Source organism: Chiloscyllium punctatum, chromosome 3 (assembly GCF_047496795.1).
Source record: "Chiloscyllium punctatum isolate Juve2018m chromosome 3, sChiPun1.3, whole genome shotgun sequence".
NCBI classification, from domain to species: Eukaryota; Metazoa; Chordata; class Chondrichthyes; order Orectolobiformes; family Hemiscylliidae; genus Chiloscyllium; species Chiloscyllium punctatum.
In genome coordinates this window covers 59,771,201-59,782,291 of record NC_092741.1, presented here as the reverse complement: position 1 = coordinate 59,782,291, position 11,091 = coordinate 59,771,201, and the positions used below count along the sequence as shown (strand labels likewise).

Here is an 11,091-nt window from a genome sequence, read left to right as displayed (position 1 = left end):
TTATGATCTCCCTAGAGGAATGATACTGACCAGTCCCCAGATTGCAGTCAGACACATATTCCCTGACTATGTCTGATGGAGTAGACAACTGCCTGTGGTTAATCCTCTTGACTGTGTACAGACTGTGCCCATTGTTGACAGTCTCAGAATTCCCTGACTAACAACAACCCCTTGTTCCCCACCACCCCACATTCCACCCCCCCCCCCCCCCCCCCCCCACACACACACACACACAGCCATTTTGTTGAATGATCATGCAGTGTGTTTGCCTCAAAGGCAGCTGGCACTTGCAATGGGTATTAGATTGACGTCTGAGTGTGCCATAAACTAGATAACCACCTTCAGGCAGATCCCTCCTGACAAGAAGCCCATGTGGGTCTCTGCACAAACAATCATGTCGAGACAGCTGTACTCATTAGCTTTAGGCTCAGTTAAAGCGCCAATGCACCAACAGGCATGGCAACGCAAGGACACTGTGCACAGGTAAGTCGGCACTAAGTAAGTAAATATCAAATGAGCAAACAAGCAGCCCTGAGATACAGCCTGGTTCAATCCATGAGCTGGGTGCCTGACCACAGTTTTGTCCTTTCTGTAGCCTTTCATTGCTAATTGTTGGTCCACCTGGAAATGCAGATATGTGCTTCCTAAAGGTCTTAGTGAATTAGAAAGATGTCATGACGATCCAGTCCTTCACTGGCTCCCTCCCACAACTCTTTCCTCAGTATATCGGCAACTGCTTCAGTGCTGTTTCATGCTCCCGACAGAACCTTGACAAATTTGTTCATTCTTCCTCCAAATTCCGCTCCCCCCACCCCCAACCTAGAACTTTCGTATTGTCCATTTCCTACACTTCCCTTCCTTTCCTTGATCTCTCTGTTTCCATTTCAGGGAATAAACTGCTCAATTCCATCCACTACAAAGCCACTGACTCCCACAGCTACCTTCACTCCAGCTTGTCATACTCCACGGACTGGAAGGATTCCATCCCATCCTCCCAGTTCTTTTGCTTATGTCGCATCTGTTCGGATGATGCCACCTTCCAAAACAGCACTGCTGATAAGGCTCACCTTCTTCCATAACCTTGGTTTCCTGCCCACTGTGGTTGAGAGGGCCCTCAACCGCATCCGACCTATCACTCGAGCTTCTGCCCTTGCCTCTTCTCATCACTCACAACAGCGTTATTGGGTCCCCCTTGTCCTCACTTTTCATCCCACCAGCCTCCCCTTTCAATGAATTATTCTTTGCCATTTCAGACAACTCCAGCAAAATGCCACCACCAAACACATTTTCCCCTCACTTGCCCTCCGAGACACGCTAGTCCATTCCATGACCACAAACACCACCCCTTCCCACAGCACTTTCCCAACTTACTGTAGAAAGTGCAACACCTGCCCCTTCACCTTCACCCTGCTCACCATCCAAGGGCCTAAACAGTCCTCCAATCTAGTGTAATGAATTCACTGCACATAATGTGGCCTACTCTCTACATTGGAGAAACCAAATGCAGACTGGCTGACTGCTTTGTGAAACATCTCTGGTTTTGCACAAGCAGGACCCTGACCTTCCTGTAGCTGGTCATTTTAATACAGGGTCCTGCCCACATGCCCACATGTCTGTCCTCAGTGTGCTGCAATGCTCCAGCGAATCACAGCACAAACTGGGATAAATTTCCTGATATCACATCTTCAGACTAGGCACTTTACAGCCTTCTGAACATAATATTGAGTTCAACATCTTCAAATTGTGAACCAGATCTCACTCCTTCTCTTTCTTTTAGCTTTACTTGTTACATTCTCTGTCACCTTGTCCTCTCTCCCCTCTCTCACCCAGTGGGACTGCCTGTTCTTTCCATGTGGCAGTTAGACACAAAATTACTGTTCTATTCTCACATTATGATCACTTAATCTGAACCATCAACATCTTTTCTCCATCAGCACTCTACACTCACCACCACCCTCCTCATCCCCAACCCAATCATTGCATAAGTGCCATCCCTCCCCACTTCACTTCATCCCTGCTGAAGAGTCGTCTAGACTCAAAATGTTAGCTTGTCCTCTGACCATGGATGCTCCCTGACCTGCTGTGATCTTCAGCATTTGTTGTTTTCAGTACACATTCCAGCATCTGCAGCAATTTGCTCTGACGTCATGATGACCCAGATGGGTTTGTCAAATATTGTAGTGTGTGTATGTGTGTGTGTGTATGTATGTGTGTTTGTGTGCGTGTGCACATGTGTGTATGTGTGGGGGTGTGTGTGTGGATTGTGCCTTGCGATGGTGTTTGATGCTGAGAAACATGAAGGCTCCTTGCAGCTAGGGATGAGCTGAAGATGTGCGTTGGGAATTCTTGACGCCTGCTTTGTTTGGAAAGATAGAAAGCTGCATATTAATGAGGTGACTTGTGCACTTAATAAACCACTTAACAAGCAGTAATCCGCCTCATTTAGCAACTCACTGCTGCCGAATGAGAAACTTGCCTCAGTGCCTGGCAGATGCATAAAGAATGAACAAATTTCTCCCAATATCAAGATAGGCCTTATCAGACTTCTCATGTGATTCTGCCACAAACCTGGCCACAGAACATATCATTTCTGTAAGATTTCACCCATAGTTTCTTCACCATCTTTTAATTCTCTACTTTCACAATGCTGCTTTAGCATTTTCCTCTTAATTTCCTCTTGTATTCTATCCCAATTACCTTGATCTTCCCCTTGTTTCTTTGCATTTTTTCTTAATTGTTAATTTTCCATTATTCTTAAATTTCCTGATATCAAAATGCATGAATAATAATCAGCAGTTATCCTGATAAAAAATGATAACCAAGTTCCTCCAAAACAAAATAAGTGATTTTTCATTTGGTGCGCTAAATGCATTAAAATCACCAAAATGAGTACTTGAAAAGATCTCCCATGTGTGTTTTATTACAGAGGTTTTATTAAGCATTGGAATCCTAATGTGGAGGAGACATCTCAACATTCAAGGAAAATATTGCAAATATTATTTCATCCATGTGACTTGTATTGGCAATTTCTATCCTGGACTATTTTATAAGATAAGCTCCATCGACTGTCTTTGTCCAAAATCGACAAATACAATTATGAAGTGGATGGTTTTAATCTTGACACAAGCCTTTTCTTGAAATGACTGTTATTACAGTGGCCCTTAGCCACTCAACATTACATCATATTGCAAACAATTTCCTAAACTGTTAAACATGAAAGACATCTTTTGCAAACAATTCCTAATCTCCCCAAAATCCTAGTATCAATATTCTACCTATAATAGAGCATGATGTTCCTGTTCTCCTTATTAAGCAAATCACTTAATCATTCCTAACCATTTTTAACGACTATTATTAAAAGGTGCAATCTTGAAAATAATCTGAGAGTAAAAGCCTAATTAGAGTTTAGAGTTTAAGACGTGTTGCAAAGGTGAGATGAACAAAAAATGTCATTCTATGGCAATACAATATTGAAGAATAACAAGAAACTGGAGGACACATGAAAACATTTATAAAATTTCAATAGCTTAGTCCACAGACTTGAAAAATCTTAGCATGACTTTCTTAAATTTTCACAAAAAAACATATTTTTCTTCTGTGAAAATCAATGCCAACTGATTAATTTCATCTGGACAAATGTCATTGTTTTTCACAAATGTGCAGAAATTTCACTTTTGCAAAATGCTGTTTCTGATTAAATTGAAACTTCAGACTATTAATGGTTTACATACTAGCTTCGAAAAAGCAAAGTCATTTTTCAATAGCAAAAAAGAGAGCGACCGTTGGGAATACAAAGGAAAGAGAAAGGAATGAGGGAATTAAAAAAGTTAGTTGAAAACCTTCAGCCATGAAAAGACATATAGCTTATTAAAGATTTTTAGAACATATATATAGCTGAAAGTATCATTCATTTGTCTGACAAGTATCTTCTTATTGAGCATATTGTTAATATTGTGAAAGTTACACAAGATAAATGCATTCTGTAAAAATTCTCTTTCCAAATGTTGAGTCTATGAAATTATAAGTTGTAGAGAATTGTATATTTAGTTTTACATAAATTTTGGCAGATCTTGAACTTGCTTAAATATCCATGCTGATCAGAAATTAAATGTGAAATGTAGTTCGGTTAGTTTCCCAACTGACAAAGTCACATTTAGCAAACCATTAATGATGTGACGCATCCCAGATTATTTTTATACCTTGTTTGACAGACACTTCTGGGAATGTCTTCTTGTTTAACATCGTCAGCAGAGCTTCCAGTTAAACTTCCTTACGTGGCATTAAATACTGCTGAGCTGAATGGCATTTACTCACCCTGCACTCTAAGAATCATGGTCTGGCTTGGCAAGAAGCTAGAAACACATATTTTTCACAACAGCTGACCTCCAAAGTTAGGCCCATCTGGTCCTGTTTTCAATAAGTTTTGGGATCAGTCTGCACTAATTAGAGGAAAATTTTAAGTCAACAATTGAAATACTTGGTCTTTTCATATCCACAGACTGACAGTTGGACAAAGGGTCTAATTGCTTTCATGGGTCTACAAGTTATGTTCTTTTTTCAGCTCTCCAAGCTCTGAGCCAGATACTAGTGTCGACGTGCTGTGAGAGATTTTTGGATCAACAGCAGTCCTGTCTATTTTGAGCTTTGTCACAGCTTGAAATTTTAATTTATTTTGATGATGCTGCCAGTCATATTATGACAGGCCCTGGCTTAATCTTAGAATATCAGGTATTTCCCTTAGCAGAAGAAGTAGTTTTGAACAATTGAGGAGATACATACATTTCAATTTTAATCCAGTACAATATATGATTATGTTATTAAGAGATGATCACGAATGAATACTGGAAAATGTTCAGCCGACTGTCAAGGAAGCCTCCTATCAAACTCTGCACATTTGCCTCTGGAATGGTAGAACAGGAAAGTGTCAGGTCTGAAAGCCTCAGGACAGTTGGCGAATGCCTTGACCACTGGAGTTATAAATGTCATATGACAAACCTTTTTCTGGAGACACTTGGGAATAGAGTTGAATTTTGATTTAAAGGTTTTTTTTGCTGAATTAGCTGTAACCTAGATTACTTATTTTTAGAAATGTGAAGTGAATTAATAAATTCCACATTTTGAATTCGGTATAGAGTTTATTTTAACTCTACAACAATCATTTTTCTTTTATTTCTTATCCATCTATTTTTGAAGTTCAGTTGTATGTGCTTTACAGCTGTTCAGTAGAGTTCATGCTTTATGAAATTTTAGCTTAACTGGTAATGAGCACATAATGTTAGGCGTTAGTGTTATGTTTGTTTCCTCGGCACAAGATTGGAAAAGCTTCGATAACACAAAATAGTAAAGAAGCCATACAGTAGGTCAATCATTTCAAGTTTATAGATTGTTTTCAATGTTAGAAATCAAAACAATTTTTAGTCAGTTATTTAAGTGTATCCATGTTCTTAATAAAGCTAATCATATTACACAGATGTTAAGTAAATAATTCAGAGAAAAAAAAAACTTCTATTGAGCAATCAGAAAAAAAATGAAACTCCATTCATTTGGGCTCATTGCCTTAATTTTCAACTAATTTCTGTCAAATAAATTATCCTTGACTGCACAAGAAATGAGGTGGGTCCAAATCTAATCAGTAACCTTTCACCACATTCGCTGAAAAAAAACAGTTGCTCTATAATTACACTAAGAACACTTCTTTATATTTTATTCATCTTTTATTTATATTACACAACATTGTCATGCTGTACTTTAGATATTCATTAAAAAACAACGAAATTCTTTTTTGGCACAAACAGATAAAAACAAATGATACATGTTCGAATCAATCCACTTTGACTTATATTCAGTTTTCCATTCATGTCATTTTGCTTCAGGCGATTACTAGATCGCTCCAAAGCAACTATATTATTTTAATTACGATCCAAAACAATCTTTCACATACATTAAATTGAAGGTATGGATTGCTATTCGCAAGCTTCAAACATTGTATTTAAAATGCTTCTACTTTGCACAGTAATACTGAAAACGGCTTAGTTTTTTTTAAAGAGAAACAAATGATGTAAAATCCAATAGGTGCACCATACAACAAAATGATTGCCTATAGTTACCAGGAAGTAAACTCTTCATTACAAAGTGGGTGATGAAACATAAATAATCCGGTGCCACTTGGTGTTTGACTCGATTAATGGTTCGACTCTCGAGTTTCGTCATATGAAAGAACTAGGAACCCATTGACGATCGGAGAGCTGCAACAACAATGAAGAAATTATAAAGAAAAAAAAATTACTCCGATCTTAACCTGGAGATAAATCTGACTTTAGTCTGACAGAAAATCCCCGTGGTTTACCTGGTCCACGCTTACTTTTAGCGCTGAATTAATCCTGTCCCAGAGAGAATGGGCATTATTAAACATAACACAGTTCGAATATAGTAGTCGAGAGTTCGCCACTGGCTCTCCTGGTCGCCGCTCTAACAAAACGTTGGACATCAATTTTTATCAGAGGAAAGGAAATAGCGCGCCCCGGGAAGGGAGACTGGCAAATCATTCGATTTGGGGGGTGCAAAAGAAACTGTCGAAAGTAAGCTACGATTGAAATTTCCAGTTGGTAAGTAAAACTAATGCTACAGTGACAGTGCAGAAGCCAAAGTTGCCAAATTGCTGATCAGTTTTAAATGTATGTTCCTCGTGTATTCAATGTTTCGCATTTCACAGGACACTTGGATTTCGCTTAAGTTTGGGGCATTATTTTGCTGTTTCTAATTTAAATCCAATCAAAGCAGAGGTTGGCTGAAAATGTGTTTGAAATGTGGAAGATAGCTGACTTTCTTGCGTTGTTTCAAATGTTTTATCACCTTATCGTATGCCCACGGTCAGCTTCATAGAAAGGTGAAAGGATCAACCCACCTTCTCTCTTCTGTCCTTAATTGCTGAAGTCGAGAAAGAAAAATCAATATAGTGCCATTAATTTATTTAAAGTATTGTTTCATGGGATGTGGGCATCGCTGCTAAAGCCATTCTTTGTTGTCTATTCCTTGAGAAGGTGGTGCTGCAGTCCATGTGTTAGGAAGGGAGTTTCAAAATTGCCACTGACAATGAAGGAATAGCAATACAGGCCCAGGCTTTCCAATGGTCAGATAGTCGTTTCTGCAGGATGGATTGGGACTGTCCATTAGGAACATGCGGATTCTCTATTCAGGTGACTCCAGGAGATTTGCCAGGGAAATTTTAAAATTATCCTTAATAAGGATTCCCCTGAAAACAACTCCTTAAAGTCAAAGAATGAGTCAGAATGGCAAGTCTTATCTTTAGACTCACCACTAACACATATCGAACTGACACCTCTGACTCCTAACACAACACAACCCAATTTCCATCCTCCACTAGATCTGACCGGCCCTCACTTCCACTGAGAAACCAAAAAAAATTCCATTTATTTCGGCTCATTAGCTTAATTTTCAACTAAATTGCTGTCAAATCAATTACCCTTGACTTTATAAGAAATTAGACGGTTCCAAATCTAATCAGTGACCTTTCACCACATTCTCAGAAAAAAGTCCAGTTGCTGTATAATTAAAATAAGAATGATTCTTTATATTTTATACATATTTTATTTATTTTGTAGTTAAAACTATTTCAACATTGCCATGTAGTACCTCAGATATTGATGGAAAATCTCAGCAGGTCTGGCAGCATCAATGGAGAGAAACCAGATTTAACACTTCAGATCCAATGACCCTTCTTCAGAATGTTCTGAATAAGGATCACTGGACATGAAACATTAACTCTGATTTCTCTACACAGATACTGCCAGATTGGCTGAGATTTTACAGCAATTTCTGTATTTATTGCAAATTTCCAGCATTTATCAGACCTCATTTGATCCCAAACTCAAACCCAAATTCCCCATCCCCATACTCCCCACCCCTTCCAGCCTAAGCCCCTATCCCACTCAACTGCAGACCAGCACCCCATCCCCACACCAACTCAGCCTGCTATTGCACCCCCCTCTCCCCACAGCCAGACCAGGCACTGTCACTTATCTGACAACCCCTTTCTCAAACTAAGCCCATTACTTATTGGTGATCTAATTGTAACCTCATATCCACTTTCCCGTCTACCCAGATAATCTTTCAATCCTTTGCTTAACAAGAATCTATCTACTTCTGCCTTAAAAATATTCAAACAGTGAATCCAATATGTGATTCTCTCCTACTTTACGATTCTTCAAAATTTTATACATTTCTAACAAGTCACTTTTTTCTCATGTAAACTCACGCCGAGCTTGTCCACATATTTTTCATGAAACAACTTGCCCATTCCAGATATTACATAGTGAGCACCTTCTTGGAACAGCTTCCAGTGTATTATATACTTTCTTGAATAAATTAACCAATAGAGTCATGGATTCATAGAGATGTACAGCACAGAAACAGACCCTTCAAGCAAACTTGTCCCGATCAGATATTGTAAAATAATCTAGTCACATTTGCCAGCATTTGGCCCATACTCCTCTAAACCCTTTATAATCATATACCCATCCAGATATCTTTTAAATGTTGTAATTGTTCCAGCCTCTTTCCTCTGGCAGTTCAATCCACATTTGCATGACCCTCTGCCCCTTAGGTCCCTTTTAAATCTCTCCCCCTCACCTTAAATCTATGCCCTCTAGTTTTGGACTCCACAACCCTGGGGAAAAGACCTTGGCTATTCACGCTATCCATGCCCCTCATGATTTTATAAAACACAATGAGGTCACTCCTCAGCTTCCGAATATCCCTGGAAAATAGCTCCAGCCTATTCAACCTCTCCCTATTGGTCAAAACATCCAACCCTGGCTACATGCTCATAAATGTTTTCTGAACCCTAACAAGTTTGACAATATTGTTCATTGTACTCAAGGTGCTGTCTCATCAGTGGCCTATAGAGCTATTCACTTACCTGGATTCCAAATACCTCACTCACTTGCTACACTATCCTCTTACTCACCTGTCACCCAATTCTCTCACCCACGTGGCATTGTAGCCCATTACCTACTTATTTGTCACCCTAACCCTCACTTATCTTGCACACTTACTTTACACAGTCATTGTCAAACTAGCCTTGGAAACTATTTGACTTCTGAAATGCAGCAGCATGATATAAGATAAAGGTATTCTGATGGGATGCGTCCAAGAATATTACAGATGTAGCTGCAATGTCAGTAATCTTCCAAGAATCCTATTCTGGAAAAGTGCCAGAAGACTGGAAAATGGCCGATGTAACACCTTTATTCAAAAAGTGAGCGAGACAATTTGTGAAGAAGGTCATAGATGATCTGGTGGAAAACATTTTAGTTTAAAGAATAAATTTTACTTTTTAGCTGTGCATTAGATGAGGGAGAGGATAGAAAGAAGTGTCAGGTGAGAATTTTTTTTAAATTGTGAAAGATAATTAAAGGTGATGCCTAAAACTGACTTCAGTGTCAATACTTTAATGTATGACACTTTATATTGGCATACTTCACTCATGCCAATGCCAACTTGCTGCAAGGAAATAATCAACATATCTCCCATTGACAAAAAGTTCCAGCTTTCTCAAAATGTTTCCTGGAATTTATGTCGTACTTATTTTAATATTACAAAATAATATCTGCATACAGAATTCAATTTATCGACATTATTCTAAATATATTTATAAACTTTGTTTCTGAAATATTCCCCAGGTCATATAATGTTATATAAGTGAAATATATATTGAAGGAGGTGTATTTTGTACCTTGCTAATCCCACTCATTATATTTAAAAGGAAATGGTTTTTTAAACATAATGTCATACTAAAATAAGCATTTCAAAATCAGAAGTGTACAGTTAAATTTATTTTTCTGCAAATGTGTCATAAATCAAATATCAAATGTGGAAATTCTTCCATTAAAAATATGCTTATATATAAAACTCATGACTTAGCGTTGGTATGGTCATTCATTTTATAAACAGTCAAGCACAAAGAGATCTCGATCAATTGAGTTCATGGACTGAGGAGTGGCAGATGGAGTTTAATTTGGAGAAATGTGAGGTATTGCATTTTGGTGAAACAAACAAGGGCAGAACTTAAACAATTAATGGTAGGTCCCTGGGTAGTGTTGTAGAACAGAAAGACCTTGGGGTTCATGTACGTAATTCTTTGAAATTTTCAACACAGGTAGACAGGGTGGTTAAGATGGCATTTAGCACACTCGCCTTCATTGCTCAGACCTTTGAGTATAGGAGTTGGGACATCATGTTGAGGTTGTATAGGTAGTTGATGAGGTCTCCTTTGGAGTACAGAGTGCAATTCTGGTCACCCTGCTACAGGAGGGATATAATTTAATTGAAGATGATTCAGAAAAGATTTACCAAGGATGTTGCAAGGAATGGATGATTTGAATTATAAAACAGGCAGGATAGGCTGGGACTATTCAATTTTAAAAGTAAGGTGAATTGTATATATTAGCGTATGTGTAACTCAGTAACAGAAATAGGTCAGCCAGGTTCCTTAAATTACCAAATGACAAGCTGATTCATTGCAAAATAAAACTTTCAAGCAAAGATGATTAACAAAAGATCAAAAATGCGAAAATATATCCACTGCCCTTCCTGAAAAGTAACACACACACACACACACATACATACTTACAAGTTCCTGCAAGCACTTTGGTAAAGTAGCAGTTAAATTCAGAAAAAAAAAAGACTCACAATTTGTCCAAATGCTAGTTAACAGTAGAAGTTACTTTTCATGCAAACTATTGGCACTGTGGTTTCTTCCTGCATTGGTTATGGGTGCTTGAGATCTCGTTTTTTTGATGGCAATAGTGTAGATTCAGACCTCGCCTTTAAGAGCCATCTATTTGCAGTGATGTGGTCTTCCAGTTGGGTTTCAACTCAAGCCTTGTTGGAGAGAAGTTAAAGGTTGTTGTCAGTGGCAAAGTCTCTTTGACTACATATGCTCAAAACCAATGTATTTCACACCCTTAAATTGGACCATGTGACCTCTCTCTGAAAGTGATGATGATTCAGTGACTCCAGTCAAGCAACTTGCATTCTATGCAAATGCAACATTTCTGCTGCTGTAGCAGG

At 38.5% G+C, this 11,091-nt stretch overlaps 1 protein-coding gene across 1 annotated transcript in view; it reads left to right on the top strand.

Moving 5' to 3' along the window:
• The first annotated feature begins 6,243 nt into the window (after nt 1–6,243).
• eya4 (EYA transcriptional coactivator and phosphatase 4) overlaps nt 6,244–11,091 on the top strand; it is a 621,540-nt gene continuing 616,692 nt past the window's right edge. Inside the window, exon 1 of the mRNA XM_072553780.1 lies at nt 6,244–6,605. The gene's annotated coding sequence lies outside the window, so the exon portion shown is untranslated. The remainder of the gene's footprint in view (nt 6,606–11,091) is intronic.